Consider the following 12,065-nt stretch of genomic DNA (forward strand, 5'->3'; position numbering starts at 1 on the left):
AAAAGATTCAAAACTGGGTTCAACTTTAAAGTCTCTATTTTCCTACTTCATTTTATTTCCTTTTGGTAAAGAGATCTTTCCCTCTGGCGCTCTCTTTTTCTGATAAAAAAAGGTCTTGACATTGTGGGCGATATGGGTACTTTTTAAGGAAGGATAAAATTTGCTTCTCAACCTTCTTGATTTTTAATGCTATCTAGAGGTGTCTGGAACGGAAGAGAGCGAGAACTCAGTTCTTAGGGCTTACTGGTCTACCCACTTGTTCAAACCATTGCTGCATGTTGAACCTCTCTTATTTATGAGTCCATTCCTTTAGGCCTTTATCTTTTCCATCCTAAGCTGGAACTTTTTGGATTTCTGTCTATTCATTGGTGTTCTGTGATAGTAACAGTGATTAATAAAGAATGGGTTGTTTACTTTTGTATTTTCATTTAATTTTTGTTATGCTTGTTGTTTTGAGACAGGGTCTCACTCCTGGGTGGCCTGGAACTTACTGTGTAAATAAGGCTGGCTTCAAACTCAAGAGATCCGCCTGCCTCTGCCTCCCTAGTGCTGGGATTAAAGGCATACACCTCTGTGCCTGGCCTCCCAGGCAAGTTTTTTTTTTTTTTTTTAATAATTTCAGAATTGAGATTAGGAAATTTATGTCTCCACAGAAATGGAGTCAAGGTGTTTATCTTTGTCTACATGGCTAACTCAAGAATATGTTCTTTACTCAAGATGGCTTCCTGGTGGTATTTGAATCTGAAAAGGAATAAAACCTACTTTCAGTAATTGGGAAATAGCATAGAAAAATGTACAAGATGGTGGATCAGATTCTCTTCCAAGTTGTGGTGTTACTAGGTTTATAGTCTTTGTCAGGTGTTAAGCTTTCTGTGTCTCATTTTTCTCATTTGTAAACGAAGATAATAAGGCTACTTTGGGGGTGTGTGTGTCTGTGTGTGTATGTGTGTGAGCGTGTGTGTGTGTGAGTGTGGGTGTGTGTGTGTCTGTATGTTTGAGCATGTGTGTACAGTGGCGGGGAGTGTGTTTCATGGTGTGAAGGAGATTGCTCTGAAGCACAGGAAGTGACCTAGGTCTTATGTATATAACATGTCTACCCCACACACTTAGAACTTGGAGACCTAAGTGAGAAAGCAACCAGTGCTGAATGTCTTCTCCAGGCTGAGGGCGGAAGCCTTGCGGGCGAGGTTGCTCTTCTGGTGTTAGTGCTGGCTGTTGTAGTGAAGAGGGAGCTGTGATGCCTGTTCTCGCATCCAGTGCGCTGCAGTGCCTCAACCATTTCTCCGTTGGTCTAGATCTTCAGTGTAGCTTTGTGCTTTGTCCTGAAGTTTAGCCTCCAGCCCCTTTCTCTCTTCATTTCCGTTGCTTGTGAGACACCCAGTATTAGTTCATTTTCTACTCAGTCGTCTAGGCCTAATCCTTAGAGTCCTAGGCTGCTGCCTCTGGGACACGTCTGACATGTTACCTCGTTTGTAATAAAAGTTCTATTGGATGACAGCTACGTTGTTCATTTGTGCATTGTCAGTGATCTTTATGCTAAGGAAGTAGAGTTGAGTGGTTGAGACAGAGATGACAGAACCTTCAATCCTAAAATGTTTGACCTCTTGCAGAAACAAGATAATTTTGTCTCTTAACAAATACTGTTTTTATCAAACAATGAGTGTTTGACTGCCAGTTTCATCAGAGCAAAATGGCCCTGAACTGTAATGGCGGCTTTTAGCATGGGATGTTGGTGGTATGCTACAGTTTTATTTTTATTATCTGAGTAATGTGTTGTGTGTGTGTTTTATATGCATATTTATATGAAAGTCATTTTAAAAATAGGTGTTAATGTTTACTTTTTTAATGTTTTGTTTAAAGGACTTATTGGGAATATAAAATTTATGAAGTGTGCTTATTAGTGCTTTCATATCTATTCATAGCCTCTGTAATTTAGCAGTAGAAACAGGGTTTCACGTATGTTAGAGACCACTGGCTGCAAACAGTAATGACCATAATAAGTAAGGGGACAGTGGTTAGTAAGGAATCGGTGTTTCTGACTACTTACAGTAATCTTTTCTCGTGATTTTTCTGTGCTCTGTAGCTTTATATCAGCAGCATTTCCAGCTGTGTGGAGTAGGGAACCTGACAGCAATCTGAAATTTAAAATTTAGATTTCTCTACTCAAGGAGGAGGTGGCTGGTGGCTGGCGTGGGTGGTGATGCGCTAGCGTTTGGGAACCAGGTGTTTTGTCTTTCTTCACTCAGCTAACGTTGGAGCATTTGCCTTAGGCCTTCCTTGTGCTGTGAGGTCTTGACTAACAGTCTGGGGACTGGAATGCCACATTTGAGGAAGGAAGGACGAGGGAGAGGCAGAATGAGGAAAGGAGGAGCCAGCACCATTTATTTCTATGTCCTATTTTACAGTTAAAAGTGACCATTTCCTTTGAATTCTTAAAAAGCATCCTGGCTGTAACTGTGTCTTATTATCACATTAAACCTTGGGGGAGGCTGGGGAGAGAGCATAGATGCTCTTCAACGTAATATGATGGGCGTGTGCCACCATGGAGCCATCAAATTGTGTTTATGTGTGTATGTATGTGTGCGTGTGTGCGCGTGCATGTGTGTATGTATGTTGCGTGCTTGTGTGCACACGTGTGCGCGTTGTACGTTGCATGCTGTGGAGGTCGGTCCCCATTGCACCTTGTTTTGAGACATGGTCTCTCCTTTTACTGTTGCGCAGGACCGGTTAGCTGGCTAGTGAGCTTCTGGGAATTCCCTTGTCTCTCATTTCCTGTTGGTGCATGCTGGGATTACAGATGCGTACGCTCCCATATCATGATACTGTATCCATCCTCTCTCTTGTGAGTCCTGGGGATCCTGAGCTCAGGTTCTCAGGTTTTCTAAGCAGTAGCCATCTGAGAGCTCCTTCTCTCCTTCTTCCCTTTGTCTTTGTTGTTTGCTTTTTGAGGCAGGGCATCATGTAGAGAAGTTTGCAAACTCCTGTAGCCGGATGACTTTGAGCTCTTGCTCCTCCTGCCTCTGCCTCCTGAGTATTGGGTTTTTATAGGCATGCTCCACCATGAAGCCATTCTGTACAGAAAGCATTGTAAATTAAAAGTACATTTAGACAGGTGATCACGGCGCACACCTTTCATCCCAGCACTTGGGAGGCAGAGGCAGGTGGATCTCTGTGAGTTTGAGGCCTATCTGGTCTCCACAACAGGTTCTAGGACAACCAGAACTGTTATACAGAAAAAAGTACATTTAATGCATCAAACCTACTGCACATAATAGCTTAGCATCACAGTGTGCTGTATCGTATCAGCTGCTTATTCTTGCGATCCCATGTTGCCTTGGGACAGCACAAGATATACCATGTTACATACAACTTGTGAAAGATCAAAATTAAATGTGAAGGGCGTGTTCTGTTGACTAACTGGAGGAGCATGCCTGTAATCCCAGCACCTGAGAAGTGGAGGATTGAGTGTTTAATATCAGTTTAGGCTACATAACAAGAACCTGTGTGGCGGTTTGAATGAAAATGGCCCCCACAATTTATAGGAAGTGGCATTATTGAAGGTGTGGCCTTTTTGAAGTATGTGTGGCTTTGTTGGAGGAGGTGTGTCACTGCGGGGTGGGGTCTGTATCATTCCACATGATACACTTGATGGTGTCCGTGTTTTACCAGAGTCGCCAACTTCTGGGCTGGGGGTAGACTACGTATTAAAAGAAGAGATGAAGTGTCTTTTTAACCAAGAGCTGAGAAAAAGTATTAACAAAGACTCTTAGTAAGTCCGAATGACTATTTTGGTAGCTCTCGCCGTCCCTCCCTCCCTCCCTCCCTCCCTCCCTCCCTCCCTCCCTCTCCTCCTCCCTCTTTCTCTCTCTCCCTTTTTCTCTCCTTTTCAAGACAGGGTTTCCCTGTGTTGCAGCTCTGGTTGTCCGAGAACTCACTTCTCCAGATGAAGCTTGTGTTTCCCTTTTCAGTTCTTGGCTCTGTTGCAAATATAGTTTAATTTACGTGGCTTTGTGACTGACTGCTGCCAAATAGATTTTACTTTTTTCATTTGTCTCTTCTTGCTTGTTTTATTTATTGATACAGATTTTTGAATCTGAGTCTGATCCCAGACTGACTGTATAGCCAAGGGTGTTCCTGATGGTCCTCCTGCCTCCACAGCCTCCATGTGTTAGGATTACAGTTGTGTGCCACCACATAACCTCCTGATTGCTGGGATTCTAGACACGTGCCCCCATGCACAGTTTTATAATGCAGCTTTAAAGTTGGTAGTGTGATTTATTTTTTGGTCTTGTGTTTCCATACTATTTTGTAAGCTCAAGTATTTTGAAAACCGTTATTTATTTTATACTCTTATCTCATTTTAGAAAGTCTCCTTAGTGGGCCTTGCCGTCCAATTACTTCAAGAAAGAACAGCACATTACATGGTTATTTTATACACTGTTGCTGACTGACTTCCGCGTACATTTAGTTGTGGTATTAGAAGAGCATAATTTCCATCCAGCAGTGTTTAATATTGTTTGTGGTTGTAAGAGAAAACCAATTCAAATTCTGCAGCTACTCCAGTCATCATAGGCACCGGTTAAGTACATACATAGGTAAATTAAAAGTTTTAGTTTCTAAACAAAGCCAGGTTTCCGAGTTAGAATTATTGCTTGTTTGCTTTTATAGTAGAGTTAGCAGGTGGTCTATGCTTATATGCCTAAAAAAGGGCCCAGTTAGGTCTAAGAAGACTTCACAGACAAAACATTGCTGTCCAAGGTCCACAGTTTATAACCTGTCAATTATTTACTTTGTAAATCAAAGGGATATATCATAAATGTGAGGACGTTAGGTAGATTTCAGTAAGTTGTCTGTTATCTGGTTGATTTAATTTGTGTTTCAAACATAGAGCCTCATCTCTAAATTCCCTTCTCCTCATCCAGTTCTGCTTTCCCCTTCCTTTGTTACTGTTGTGGAGACGAGATGTCGCTCTGGTCACTCTGTACCGTTGACCAGTGATCGTAGGCGCTCCTCCACCCCTGGCTGCGCCTGTCCTCCTCTTTGATCTAAACGGTTGTCAGTCCTCAGTAACAAACTCTTGGCGTGTCATCAGCGTGCCTAGTTCCGCACGTCGGTGTGGCATCAGAGAGAGCCAATGTTGTTGTTGTTGTTTTTTTTAAGGGTCAGTAAGTATTTTAATTTCTTCTTATTTTTAAAAATTAAAATGTAATTACATAACTTCCCCTTTCCTCCTAGTCTTTATGGGAAGGGAGCCAAGTTTCTTATATCAGTCCTGAAAGTGAGAGGGGACAGAGTGAAGGGGGGCGATGGTGACGTTGGATTGCCTGTGCTGGTTAGGTATACAAACAGAGCTTCTGACAGATGATTTTCCACAATTGAAGGCTAAACAGAAGATACCTGAATTTGGTCTTTCCGTACTATGTGATAGACATTTTTGTTTCTTCTATTTCATTCTACATATTTAGTTGTCTAGTATACCAAATTTCAGTCTATTTGTGTGTTTGTGGTTGTTTTTGTGTGCACATTGTAAATGTGCAGTCCTTGCTGGCCTGGAACTCACTATGTAGACCCAGAGATCCTCCTGTTTCTGTCTTCTGAGTGCTGGGATTAAAGTAGTATCTTACCATGCCACCATGCCTGGCTGTCTTGCCCCCTCCCCTCTCTTCCCCTCCCCTCTCTTCTTTTCTGTGAAGATACAGTCTCATATAGCTCAGGCTGGCCTAACTTGCTTGTAGCTGAGGATCACTTTGAATTACACATCCTCTTACCTCCACCTCCAAAATTGTTTGTTTGCAGGGATAACAGGTGTGTGATGTTACCTGGATTACTTTTCAGTTATCCTACATATGTTGACCTCTGTTGGTGATTTCCTGTAGATATAGGTAATTTCTTCACCATTTTTTATCTCTAAAATCTAGAACATGCAAGAGCACTTGATGGACGTGGGCCTGGTGGTCCAGGTATGTCATCCTAGCTATGGGGGAGGTTGAGGCAGAGGAAGCACAGTTTCAAGGCTTTCCTGAGCTAAAGAGTGAGCTCAAAGATAGCCTGGAAAACTTGGTGTCATCCTGTAACAGAGAAACCCTGTCTCAAAAAACGAACCAACCAAACAAACAAAAAACACCCAAAAAAAAAACAAAACACAGAAAAAAGGAAGAAACATAAAGAGAAGGAATAGAGGTGTATTTCTTTGGTAAAAGGCTTGTTTGGCATCGGGTCTGAGAGCCTTGAGTTCATTTCCCAGTACTTCAGAGAGACAAAAAGAATTCATGATGAACGTTTAATAAATATTTTAAAAAACTGCATAATTAATATTTTTGTAGATTTGCAGATGGCCGTGTCTAGAAGGGAAAGCCAGTATGCTCTACTACACACTGAATAGATGCCCTGGAGTTGAAGGATGAAGTTTAAGAGGACTGTTAAATTCTGCACTTTAAGTCTCAAAGAAACGGCAGCATATGGGCTGAAGGGGACTTAGCGCGATGCTGATCTTATGCACGTGGTGCTGTGGGCTGCCTAAGTGCCACTCTGTCCAAAGGCATCGCGGTGGCTATTACTTTCATGTAGCTCTTAGTTAGTAGAAGTACTAGGTATAAGGAGAGTAGTAGCACTGTGACGAGCAGATTGTATTTAAGAGTAATTCCTTGGGTTATGCAGACAGCTGTGTTTAGTGGAGGCTGCCCTAGACCACCACCACTCAAAGTATAGTTGGCACTGTTCACGGTCTGTAGTCAGATAAGCATGGAAACTGAGAAGTATTTAGATACTGCAGCAATTTGCCAGTTTATGTCTCATGAGCTTTGCTGAAAAGAAAGCACATCTTATCTGTGTCTTTGTTTTTTCCTTAATGCTTTCTCTTTTCTGATCATTTTCAGTGCAGTTATAGATCTATTAAAAAACTGGGCCAAACATTCATTGATCCAGTACAATTGACGGAACCAGTATTGAATACATTATTGTTGACTGAAGTCTGTAGTTTGAATTAGTCGTTTTGTAGGTTTTGAAACGTACGTAATACCATGTATTTATTATTATAGTGGTGTGAGACTCTTTATTCTAGAAACATCCCATGCGTTACGTATCTATTTGTTAAGCTTTCTCTTCCTACACTTTTACTGTTTTTGTAGTTTGCCTTTTTCAAGACACCATGTAGTTGGAAAAATGCAGCCCTTTTTCTGAATGGCTTCTTTTCACTTAGCAACCTACATGTAAGGTTTTGCCATGTCCCTTGGTAGCTTGTTAGTTTCTTTTTTGCGTATGCTATTGTGTGGATTTATTATAGTTTATTCATGTACTAATATGTGTTGATTGCTTCCATTTTGGAACTGTTGTATGTACAAGGGGGAGCTTTTTGGATGAGCTATAACCGATTATTTTCATTTAGGTAAATACCTAGCTGTTCAGTTGCTGAATTGCTTACCGAGCTTATATTTAGCTTTGTCAGAAACTGCCAAGTCGTCTTCTACAATGAGACGACTGTGTTTCAGCAGCAATGAAATAAGTTTCTGTTGTTTCCCGACATTTTCAACATTACTGTCAGTACTGGGGCGTTAGCCTTGTCGTAGGTAGGAACTAATCGTGGTATCACATCATTGTTTAAATTTGCAGTTCCCTAATGGCTTGCAATGTTGAGTATGTTTTTGCATGATTGTTGTCTTGGTAAACCTTTTGTTCAAATATTTTGCCTCTACCTGCTTTTTAAGATAGTGCCTTACCATGTAGCCTAAGTTGTGTTAGAACTCACGATCCACCTGCTCCAGCTTCCTAAGTGCCCGGTCAGCACACTAAGAACCCCAGCCATTTGTTCTCATTTATTTATTAATCACCTACCTACCCACCTCTTTGTTTATTATTTATTGCTGTGGTGTGCACTTGTCATTGTGTGCATGTACAAGTTGGAGAACAGTTTTGTGGAGTCAGGCTCTCTCCTACATTTAAGTGCATTCTGGGAATTGAACTTAAATCGTCAGGCTTCAGCAGCCATTTTTTCTTAACCCACTGACCCATCTCTCTGGTCATACAATATTGGCAGTTCAACCTCAGCTCCACAGTTGGTGGCTCTCCACCCCACTCCCCCCTAACACACCCGGTGACTGAACCTAGGGCCTGTGCATTTCAGCCAAGTGTTCTACCAGTGAGCTGCGGTCCCAACTGCTTCCCCATTTCAGTCCAGTGTTCTACCAGTGAGCTGCAGTCCCAACTGCTTCCCCATTTCAGTCCAGTGTTCTACCAGTGAGCTGCAGTCCCAACTGCTTCCCCATTTCAGTCAAGTGTTCTACCAGTGAGCTGCAGTCCCAACTGCTTCCCCATTTCAGTCAAGTGTTCTACCAGTGAGCTGCAGTCCCAACTGCTTCCCCATTTCAGTCAAGTGTTCTACCAGTGAGCTGCAGTCCCAACTGCTTCCCCATTTCAGTCAAGTGTTCTACCAGTGAGCTGCAGTCCCAACTGCTTCCCCATTTCAGTCAAGTGTTCTACCAGTGAGCTGCAGTCCCAACTGCTTCCCCATTTCAGTCCAGTGTTCTACCAGTGAGCTGCAGTCCCAACTGCTTCCCCATTTCAGTCCAGTGTTCTACCAGTGAGCTGCAGTCCCCAGCTGCTTCCCCATTTCAGTCCAGTGTTCTACCAGTGAGCTGCAGTCCCAGCTGCTTCCCCATTTCAGTCCAGTGTTCTACCAGTGAGCTGCAGTCCCCAGCTGCTTCCCCATTGTTTTGATTTGATTATTTTCTCATTGCTAAATTTTAAGAATTCTTTGTGTATTTTGGGTACAAATCCTTTATGTACTTTGCATATGTACATAAATTTTGAAAATAACTTTTCCTTGTCTGTGTTTTTTCATTTTTTAAATATTGTCTTTTGAAGAATAGATTTCTCTTTTAATCAAATTCAACTCATCTAGTTTTTCTTAAATGAGTTGTGTGTTTGATAATGTATCTAAAAAACCATTGCTAAATCAAGATCAAGTGTTGTGGAATATTAGTCGAAGATGTGTTACATTCGTTTATGTGGTGGGATATTTGTTTAATGACGCAAAGATGTGTCGCGTTCTCTTATGTTGTATTTGTTTAATTCTGCAAAGATGTGTTACTTTGCCTGCCTAAAACACCTGATTGGTCTAATAAAGAACCTAACGGCCAATAGTTAAACAGGAGAGAGAAATAGGTGGGGCTGCCAGGCAGGGAGAATCGGAGAGCTCTAGAGAGGAGGGAGGAGTGAGAAAAAGAGAGAGCACCAGGGCCAACCACCCCGCCAGGCACAGAGTAAGGAGGAAGGAAAGATATATAGAATAAATAAAGGTAAAAAGTTCAGAGGCAAAATGTAGTTAAAGAGAAATAGGATAATATAAGTTAGAAAAGCTGGATAGAAGCAAGCCAAGCTAAGGCCTGGCATTCATAAGTAAGAATAAGTCTCTGTGTATTTATTTGCGAGCTGGGAGGCAGGCCCTGCATTATACTATAGACATTTTATAGGCCCTTTCTATCATTCAACCTATATAAATTAGAATGGGCAGTGTACGAAGGTGAATGGCCACCTTTTTGGCTTTTTGAGACAGGGTTTCTCTGTGTAAAACCCCTACCTATCCTGGAACTAGCTGGCCTCAAAGTTACAGAGATCTGCTTGCCGCCTCCCAAGTGCTGAGATTAAAGGCAAGCACCACCACCTTCTGGCCCGTGAATGACCATCTTAAAACCACTTTAAGCTTGCATAGTGGTTGCATAACTGTCTCCAGCATTTAGGAGGCTGAGACAGAATTTATCAGGGTTCAGGGGCCTCCTAAGATCCATAAACTGAGTTCCAAAGCAGCTTGGATTGGCACACTGTTTTACAGAACTAAACCAAATTAGACACATTAACAAAATATGTAACAACAACAGAGAGTGGGGGTCAGATCTCTCGGAACTGGGGTTAGAGATGATGGTGAGCCACCATATAGGTGCTGGGGACCTATCCTCTTCCAGAGCAACATGTGCTGAGAACCACCGAGCCATGTCTTCAGTGCGTGTGCATGTGTGTGTTGTGTGCATGTGTCACGGTGTGCATGTGTCACGGTGTGCGTGTGTCACGGTGTGCGTGTGTGTTGTGTGCATGTGTCACGGTGTGCGTGTGTCACGGTGTGCGTGTGTCACGGTGTGCGTGTGTCACGGTGTGCATGTGTGTGTTGCATGTGTCACGGTGTGCATGTGTCACGGTGTGCGTGTGTCACGGTGTGCGTGTTTCACGGTGTGCATGTGTCACGGTGTGCGTGTGCGTGTGTCACGGTGTGCATGTGTGTGTTGCATGTGTCATGGTGTGCGTGTGTCACGGTGTGCGTGTGTCACGGTGTGCGTGTGTCACGGTGTGCATGTGGAACCTAGCTAACACAGGAGGAAGAGTTAGTTCTGTCTGCCCTGCTTTCAGGCAGTGTCTTCGGAATGCATTATTTCTTTTCATCCTAGACATCCGAATAAATTAGTCCTGTCTCCTCTCTGTTGCCTGAAGCTCTAAAAGACTCTGTTCACTCTCTTCTTGTCCATACTCTTTTCCATTGACCAGGGATCTTTTTAAGTTGTCAACTTTCGTTGTTCTGTTTTTCCCGAGCAGGTGAGGTGGCTCAGTGAGGCGAGGCACGTGTCACCAAGCCCGACAACCCAGGTTTGGTCCCTAGGACCTGCATGGTAGAAGAGCATTGGTTCCCATGCGTTCTCCTCTTACCTCTGCGTGCATGCTGTGATACTCATGTGTCATCTCCCATACCACATAAAGAGAGCAAATGACTTAAAACGTTTAAACTCATGAGTTATGACCTGGAAGAGATCGTCTGCATAACTTGTCTCCACTCATACACCTCGGAGAAAAGGGATAAGTTGGGTGAGTGGGGTGAGAGATACCGTCCCCTGGGGAGCACTGGGAAATAATGGGAAGGTAGATTTTTTTTTATCATTTTAGTCTTTAGCAGGCACCTTTTATTGGGAGGTGGCAGTTCAGATACTGACTGGTATCTAGCAGGTCCTTAAGAAATTTGGAGAGCATATTCTTCTAGGACCCAGTTCTGACACCCATGAATTAAGGTTTGTAAAGTACCGGGCCACATGCAGTAGATGTCCTTAAGAAATGGTAGCTGTTGCTGAGGTTGTTCAAAGGAGCGGAGGGTATAAGGCCACCTAGTATCTTTAGGGGACACGTTTTAGAGAGTCAGGGTAAGAGATGCATTCCCCATCCACTCTAGTCGGATTGAATCTTGACTCCATTTGAGAAGGTCCAGGAAGGACTCCCAGACTCCCTCAGTACCTGGCTGCAAAACTGAGGCGCAGAGGACCTCCTGTTTTCATCCTGACCCTTGGGCTCAGGAGGACTCTGGCGGCTCTAGAAAGCCTGCCTGGCACCTCTTGTTGGAGCCTGAGCTGGGAGACCGGCAGAGACAACCAGAATGGTGGGAACGCTGCTATTTCCCGCCCACCAGCGCCTCTTCAGAAAGAAGGGGGAGGAGGCAGCGCTCTCCCCGCCCCCTTCCCCTCCCTCTCTCTGTTCCTCCCTCCCCGCCCCTTCACCGAGCCACTCCGTCTTGCTGCCGCCCTGCGAGGGGGCCGAGTGTGCTGCTGCTCCGAAGCTGGGTGGCTGCGCTGCTGCGAACAGCAGAATCCAGCCTGTCGGGCTGGTTCAGCCTGGGCTTTGTCCCAACTGCTGAGCGGGGAGAGGTGCGGCTCTGCGACAGATACACAGGATCATCAGAGATGCTGGGCCCCGCACTCCCTGCCAGGTAATGCTGGTCTTTTCTGGGCCTGGCACAGCTAGGCTGAGGCAGGATAGGTGGAGGGGGTGTCCTGCCGCCTTCCGGGGCAGAATGGGAAGAACATTATATTGCCTTTACCTTAAGGGACTCTTAATGAGGGAAGGGCCCGAGGGTGGAACCTTGCGATACCATAAGCCCACTCAGGGCTAGGCCTGTGTTGGAATTAGAGATCTGGCTGGGGAAGGTTTATGAAGGGGAAGCTGGATTTTTGGGGAACTGTGTGCCTCAGGGGCTCCTCTCCTTTGTGAGCATGCTTCTGCTCGGTGGCCTGTTGGTTTAGCTGCCGGCTTACTGAGAC

General features: G+C 44.1%; 1 protein-coding gene across 4 annotated transcripts in view; it reads left to right on the top strand.

Moving 5' to 3' along the window:
• LOC121458901 (serine/threonine-protein kinase PAK 1) overlaps window positions 1-12,065 on the top strand; it is a 79,439-nt gene that overhangs the window by 15,127 nt on the left and 52,247 nt on the right. For 2 of the 4 annotated variants that reach the window (XM_041668273.1, XM_041668274.1), the window contains exon 1: window positions 11,543-11,734. The exons of the other annotated variants lie outside the window; for them this stretch is intronic. The gene's annotated coding sequence lies outside the window, so the exon portion shown is untranslated. Of the gene's footprint in view, window positions 1-11,542; window positions 11,735-12,065 lie in introns of those variants that run through there. 4 annotated transcript variants of the gene reach the window in all.

The sequence above is a fragment of the Microtus oregoni genome, unplaced genomic scaffold (assembly GCF_018167655.1).
Source record: "Microtus oregoni isolate MIOR12 unplaced genomic scaffold, Mior012 000018F_ref0000195, whole genome shotgun sequence".
In the NCBI taxonomy this organism is placed as follows: domain Eukaryota; kingdom Metazoa; phylum Chordata; class Mammalia; order Rodentia; family Cricetidae; genus Microtus; species Microtus oregoni.